Raw genomic sequence first — 8,943 nt, 5'->3', positions numbered from 1 at the left:
GAATGCTGAGAGATTATTTTAGTATGTTTGCCTTCGGACGGTTGATTTCTGTAGTTATTATCAGTGTGTTTTGGCGATTTAGATAATAGCTTTGACTGTTATTTCCAGCAGGTAGACATACTTAATATGTCCTTTGATTAATTTTAATCCTTCAGCTATATATATAAAATTTATTATCTATATAAGTTTATACAGAGAGAGAGAGAGAGAGAAAGAGAGAGAGTGGGAGACAGGGAGCGGAGGGGAAAAGAGAGAGGAGAGGAGAGAAGGCCAGAGATTTGAGGGAAGGGGAGAGAGGTGAGAGAAGGGGAAAGAAAGATGGATATAGATACCTACACACAAATTAGTTTATTTTTTATGATATTTGAAACACTTATCTGAAGTAAAAGTACGATTTACTGATTTGATCCACCCTTATTTATATACGCAATACGCATAAAGGTACAAAAACGTATTATACCGCTAACTTGTACCGCAATGTCAATAAAAACAAAAACAAATTCTATACATTTCAGTAACTTTTACTAAACAGTATTGAATGGTATGACTACTAACGTTATTTGAACTTCTGTAGACATGTGGAATATAGTTTGCTAAGTGTCATAACAACAGATTTATTTCTTTGTCACATAACAAGAATAAAACAACATATAAATATTTTCGAAAATAATCTGCTGATAATTGTGCTGTTGGAAATGTCAACCAAGTAAGAGTTCCACTTCTGCAACATCTAAAAATAGGAAACATATCATACTTATAAACGGATTTTATCGTCTGACTATTCACTAAAAATATCTTTCCTCAGTAAGAATTTTAGAAATATTGCATTAATCAATATAGGATATAGGACGAATGCATGATGCATATCAAAGGTTCTTTGTAACCTCTTATTTAATTATAGAAAATTGTTTATTCTAAAGGGAAATATCGCCCTACTCAGATAACAATAGGTTATCAGAAATACCCAATAGTGTGGATATAAAGCTGGTATATAAGTCATGTGTGTTAGTTAAAGTTAATTAGATTCAAACACAAAAATATAACTGATACAGCGCACAGTCAAATTCTTTTTACTAGCTGATTATATCATCATGATTTTCGTAGAAGAAAATTTCATCATTCATATATTTCTGAATTGTATAATTGGAAATTCAGTCAATGTGTTGTGAATTAGATTACTTCAATTTCGATTAAACTAGCATTTATCTTTCGTACCGGATAGTAGCTTGTTAATCATGATGGTAACTAGAATGTGAACTTACCTCTTTAAAATATCTTAGCATTTATATAAATTTTTTGGATGATAAATTTCAGTTTGCACTAATAAATTGAAATACTATTTAAATTTTAAATTTAATAAAAATTATCTAGAAAGTATTTGTAAATATTGGTTTAATTAAGTGTGGACGTTGAACAACAATGTTTAATTTTGTAGGGAAATTTTTACAAAGTAATATTTAGATTCCAGAGCTACGTGTATTAACACTCTCAACATTCTTCGGAAATGTCCTATTTAAAAACCTGAGAGTTTAAATTAGCAAAATGGAGTGAGATAAGTGATAAAAGTTTTAATATTTGTTTTAAATACCCACAAGAGCAATCTTTGATATACTGTGATTAATATCACTGATTCGAGCACAATATATTCAATAATTTAGAAAAAAGATTATATTTATATAGAAGGAATCATGTACGAATTAGTCCTGGTCAAGTATAGACTATAATGAGTAGCATTTTAGCCGTGTTCTGACCGTCTGTTTCAAATATGCAATACTAGATTCTCCAATGTGAAAACTTCATTTTTAGGTAGTAAGTTAATTTTATAATTCAGCTGCTGTTTCTAGCATGTTAGATAACGATGGCAAAACGCATGCACTGTCTGGAAGAAAAATATATTTGTATCGATAGTGAACTTTATCTAAAAAATGACATTGGCCCAAGAATGTTAATTGCACCTCATTGTATTTGACCGGTAGCTTCAGACAATACTAAAATGTAATGCAGCAACCTACTAAATCAATAATGACTGTCCCTCCAGCGTGATGCCTGTAAAAGGTTATATTTTTGTCCTGTCTCATAAGTGGAATTCTAACGATAAGGTGGATGTCACTGAATATATTTCTGTATGATGGTGAAAATATATGACAGAATTCCAATATGACAGAAAAACATTGCAAAGGAATCCCGATAAGAAAGTAAAAATCAATAACGAAATCCTATTATTGCAGTACATATGTATAACCGCATTTCTGAATGTCAGTGCAGATGTATAACTGAAAATATTGTGACGAACTAGATCAATAACGGTATGACGCCATTACGCTCTATGCTCTATATCTCCATCAATATGTGAGCACTTAGATCTTTAACCAAATGCCTTCTCATATGATAATGATAGTGCAGATTAAGTTACATATACACACGTAAAATATGTACATATACCCACGCATGCAATATATGTATATATGTGTAAGTTTGTGTGCATGTGTGCGTTTGCGTGTATGCATATATATATATATATATATATATATATATATATATATAATATATATATATATATATATTATATATATATATATATATGTACTTGTATGCATGTATATATGTGTGCGTGTACTTACGTATGTACAAACATACGCACTCTCTGACATACGCAAATATAAGGGAAGATACAGTTACTAATAGGTTTATATATGTGTAAATACATCTTTGTCTATTAACTATTAATGCGGGACTATATTAACAAATTCTGAAGTAACATTGATTTTAGTTACTGTGTAACTAAAATTTCGCTATTTCAATGCAAATTTCATGTATTTTAATTTCTCCTTTTTTAATATTTTGTTTTAGCCATGCACATTGATTCGACATTCATCTTTGATGTCCGCATCTGATCAGGCTTTTAAATCTCCTTGTAAAAGAAACAGCACCAAAACAATTTGATTGATAACACATAATTAAATACACATTAATTATTCAGTTAATCATCCCACATATTTCTGTGGTTCCAAATGCATTAGTTTATAGAATAAAGGCTGTATCAGTACAAAAGAAAAAATATATATGTGTAGTATCATCAAAGAAACTGATTCAACCAAGAAAATATCTCTTTCATTAGTGTTATACAAAATACCGGAAGGGAATATTTAGCTTGTAGTTCGTAAAAGTGATTTCCTGATTTCAGAGGAGTGAAAGAGTTGAGAGGAGTAAGTGTTTTTATGTACATTTTTTATAACTTTAATAGCGAATTGTAATTAAATGAAAGTAAATTAATTAAGTATTCAAAGGAGAGCATAGCAAAAACTTTGATAATATCAAATTTAGAACGTGAAGAAAAGAAATCAAATATCGAATTTGAACAACTTTCAATCGGAAGTTTGCAAATTGTAGCGTCGCTATCAACTTTGTAGACGTGACGAAAAGTGCCTTCTCTAGTTCACTTTATGTAATATTAATAGGCTGAATATAAAGTAACGATCGGCGGTCAATGATTAAAGAAAAAAATTACGACAGTGATTTGGTAAGTAAATCGCATTTCTATCTGACGTGTATTTGGTAGTACAATAAAGCTTGAATGAGAGGGTTGCAAAAGTAACTGCATAAATATACAAAAATCAAAATGCTCGGTAGTATTCCTTGTGAGCAAACACACTGTCTAGCTGCGTGTTAAGAGATGACATATAGAAAGTCCTTGTTAAGCTGAGTGTCGACGAAAAAGCAACAAATTTTCATCTTTACCAACAGTGTTTGTGATCATACAGACAAGACTATTTTTTATGCAAGCAACGTTTCATATTAAGGTTTGATGCAAATAAAGCGAGTCTTTCATTTTCTTTTGTTTAATTATTTTTCCAGAGACAACATTGCAGAGCGAAATGAAAAAAAAAATATTCCATACAAAGTAGGGCAAATATCTTCGGTAATCTACCGAAGGATGAGTCTGACAGACAAATTTTCAGTCCGTTGATGTATGGAAATACATATAATGCAACGAATCCTGTGAGTAGGTTACACGTGACGAAGAAACTAAAGTGCTATATCAAAACTGTCATACTTTTAAAAATGAATTTCAGTAAAGAGGACATTTTAACAAATAATAAAATTTGTTGAGGGATTTGATAGAAAAAAAAACATAGAATTTTATACAGGTAGGCATTTAGCAATAAGGCTGATATATAATAGAAAAAGGAAAAGGGCGCCACCTAGAACATATACATTTTTCTCGCGAGATTAGATGTGCCCGCATTTTCACTCACTGGCTGATAATTTCACTCACTGATACTGATAATTTCGGTCAATTAAATAAACTGAGATTTACTAAAATATCCATTATTTTGCAAAAGAAATGAGATTCCATAGCACACATAAAGCCACAAGCCTAACCACTCACAAACATAGCATCACATATATATATATGTAGGTGTGTGTTATTATTATTATTATTATTATTATTGTGATTATTATTTTGTTGTTCCTGTTATTATTATTGTTGTTGTTATTATTATTATTATTATTATTATTATTATATTATTATTATTATTATTATTATTATTATTATTATTACTTAACCCGGGTTAGATAAATTGTGAAATAAAATTTGCGAGATGTTTGTCAATATATTGATATGAAAACAATAAATTTTTCAATGATTTTTTCTTCCTTTCCAATTTCCTGTTGCTCTCGATTTTCCCCAGAGTTGCTATTGAAAATTCCTATATTTCCAAACGATACCTGCATAAAAATAAAAAATTATATACAAATATATATATATTTTTTATTGTGCGATTTTTATAAGTATACTGAACTGTCAGACATTTGAATAAATATACTGAAGATAAAAGAAAGAAAATATAAAGGAAATTTTCATCGAGGTAACTGAAGAACAATAGAAATGTTCAAAAAAGAATATCTACATTCCTGGCTCTTATGCATAGGAACCTCGTTGACAATATCCTTCATTGCGATCTATACTGCTTAAAAGCTACCTCCCCATTTCCGAACATATGCATTAGTTTGATCTCGCACTATTATTTGCCTTTCCTATTATTATTTTCCAACAACGTAGAATTCGAGGTTAATAAACCTAAATACTCACACAAACACAGAGACATATAGAGATATGCGTGAGTGCGTATGCCCGTATGTATGTATGTATGTATATATATATATATATATATATATATATATATATATATATATATATATATATATATATATATATATATATATATATTTATTTATACATATATATATATATATATATATATATATAATATATATATATATATATATATATATATATATATATATATATATATGTATATATATATATATGTATATATATGTATATATACATACATACATACGTACATACATATATATATATATATATATATTATATATATATATTATATATATATATACATTTGTATGTGAACCGGCTGAACAAAATACTAAAAATACTTATTGAATTTTCATATATGATTGCTTTACATTTTGTCAGCAAAATTTTCGATTAGAATAGTTTTGTGTTTTTCTTTTTGCTTTTTTGAACTGCTGTATATTTGTTAGAAACAAATACAGAAACATACTTAATCAAATTTCATTTCACAACAAACATTTATCTATAAATGCCACAAGGACGTTCGTTTATTTGAGAAATTTTATTTGCGAAATTTATGTATTCTCATGTTTTTGTTTTTTCGTTTTCGTTACTGGAGCTATACATCCGGTACGTTATACATAATACACTCTGAAAGTGAAAATTTATTTGTGAAATTATGTTGTAACGTTCACTGTCGTATTCTCGAATATATGTCTTCCTTAAACCGTGATATTTAGATATTTGGTGCCGATATACGAACGTCGATTAGTATGGACTGGTGTGTTCAGAAACGTTTCGTTCTGAGTTCAAATGTCACGATAGCCAGATTTGGCTTTTATTTCTTGGGAGTCGCTTCAAAATACAATCAGGGAACGGTAGACGTGTAGAATTGTAAATGTCTGATGAGTTGCTTTGTGCCATCTGTTTCGGCTCTTTACTTTTCTGGTAGCTATGCCTGTCACACTCCGTTGGCTACTTGTATGGACACTAGAATTCCATGCAATGGCTGGTTTCCATGATATTTTCTCTTTCTTCCACCTTAAAATAAAATATTCTCTAAGCACAACTATTGTCTGGATTTTTACGTTTGTATCCATGCATATATCGTATAGATTTCACGTTCTTCAAGAGATATAGATGTAAACATGTAAGAATATTATTAACTGTAATGCAGTAAATTGTTTTGAATGTGAGCATTAAGTTATATTGTTCAATATAGATTTCTTGTGAATATGAAGATACAATATGTGTTAGTTAGAACAGTGGAAGTAAATGCACGTGGAATAACTGAAATAAGTTAATCTTTGTTACTTTACATTATTATTTCATCAGACGCCACAGGCATTTCTGCGATGAATACGTTAAAATTCCTTCGATTACATAAGGTATGTAACTCAAATTAATGTACTATTTGCAGTATATTTACATATTAACAACAAAGAATACCTACAATATTGAAAACATTACCCATTAATATAAGCGCACTTCCACACGCACAGCACATTCAAAAATACCCACATACATGAATATATGCGTGTGTGTATTTGTACATACTGTTATCTCTCTTTCTATTTCTCTCATTCTTTCTCTCTCTCCCTCTCTCTCTGTATATATATAATATATATATATATATATATATATATATATATATATATATACACACACACATATTTCAATTGGAGTTTCTGATGAACTCATGAAGGAATGGTTTCATCCCAAGAGATACTAGTAGAATACCTAATGTTTTGTGGGAATTAATTTCTTTAACATATAAGGTATATATATATATATATATATATATATATATAATATATATACATAGTGTATCTTCATATAACAGAAAAAGACAATGGAAACTGGAAAGTCAATAATTATTTATTAGTAACAACAAATAAAACATCACCCTTACACCTGTTTCAATTAATACACAGTGAATCTAATTAAGTATTAAATTCATATGATCTGAGCATAATAAAACATGCCCTTGGGGTTTTTATATGTGTCTATAGATTGATTATAACGGACTGAATTATACTGTTTATAATTTGTATATTTATACATTCAGGCGAGAGAATTGCAGGTTGATTGGAGATAAGACAGAGTAGGTAAATAGAATTAGTGTAATAAATGTATATATTAAATAGAGATGATAATGGAAATTTGTAAATAAATAAGGTAAGAATGGAATATTCGTTTATATAGTATAAATAAAGTTAAAAACATTTGTATATATATATATATATATATATATGTGTGTGTCAAAGCAATAATAAATCTCTGAGCGAGGTATACACAGTAGCTGCACGACATCGTGAAGCATATTTGTCGCTAACCCTTAAGAGTGGATGCTACTGTAGCTTGTAACCCCAGGAAGACACCTCCTCCAACTGGCTATTGACACACTTTCTGTACCCTATCAGTATTTGCAAAGGGAAATCCTCCTTCCCATCTTCTACCTGACGTGATAAACGCGGACCCGGGTTTCTAGGTATTGACCCGTCATAAGCGTGTGACAATAGGCGGCAAATATACTTCACGATGACGAGCAGCTACTGAGTATACCTCGCGCAGAGATTTACTATTGCTTGTTTACTCTTTTTCGATGTCAGTGACTTTTCTTCACTGGAAAAAATGATATATATATATTTGCATCGGGATAGCACTTCGCATCGACAACTGGTGATTGTCACAAGCTGATGACAGGTCAATACCTAGAAACCCGGGTCCGTGTGTATCACGTCAGATTGAAGATGGGAAGGATGACTTCCCTTAGCAAATACTGATAGGGCACAAGAAGTATGTCAATAGCCAGTTGGAGGAGGTGTCCTCCTGGGGCTACAAGCTTTAGTAGCATCCGCCCTTAGTGTTAGCCATATTTGAGTGGCAAATATACTTCACGATATATGTATATATATATATATATATAGAGAGAGAGAGAGAGAGATAGATAGATAGATAGATAGATAGATAGATAGATAGATAGATAGATAAATAGATAGATAGGTGGATAGATAGATGGATAGATAGATAGATAGATAGATAGATAGATAGATAGATAGATAGATAGATAGAAAAAATAGCTATAGCGGCAAACTTGGCAGAAACGCTAGCACTCCGGGCGAAATGCTTATCGGTATTTGGTCTGCCGCTACGTTCTAAGTTCAAAATCCGCCGAGGTCAACTTTGGCTTTCATTCTTTCGGGGTCGATTAAATAAGTACCAGTTACGCACTGGGATCGATGTAACCGACTTAATCCGTTTGTCTGTCCTTCTTTGTCCCCTCTGTGTTTAGCCCCTTGTGGGTAGTAAAGAAATAGATAGATAGATTTAGATATAGATATGCGTGTATGTATATACAAATGTGTGTCTATATTACTACCTCAGTTGCGTATACCGAAGTTTTATTCTGCTGGAACGATACATTCACCGTTTTGTATATCGGCGGTGCCTTTTCGTATACTCAATCCAGCATGAGATTTGCTTCAGTACACACCATCGAAATGGTCCAAAGAAACTATGATTCATCTACCAGCCTGATAAGATATATCTGGACGAATTTTCGTTTCTTTTTTAAAACAGCTCGTCTATAAGATATGTTATCTGAGGAGAAATATCGCAGGAGGTATTCTTATGAAGAGTGCATATACGTTAAGAATGATAGGAGTTGATTTGCTACATGGTAACTGAAAGAAGCCCGTCTTTCATACATACATACATTCATACATACATGCATGCACACACATATACATACATAAATACATACGCACATACATAAATATATAAGTATGCATAGAGACGTAATAATATATATATATATTACATGTGCTTATGTAATAATA

Source organism: Octopus sinensis, linkage group LG1 (assembly GCF_006345805.1).
Source record: "Octopus sinensis linkage group LG1, ASM634580v1, whole genome shotgun sequence".
NCBI classification, from domain to species: Eukaryota; Metazoa; Mollusca; class Cephalopoda; order Octopoda; family Octopodidae; genus Octopus; species Octopus sinensis.
Note: the sequence above shows the minus strand (reverse complement) of the source record.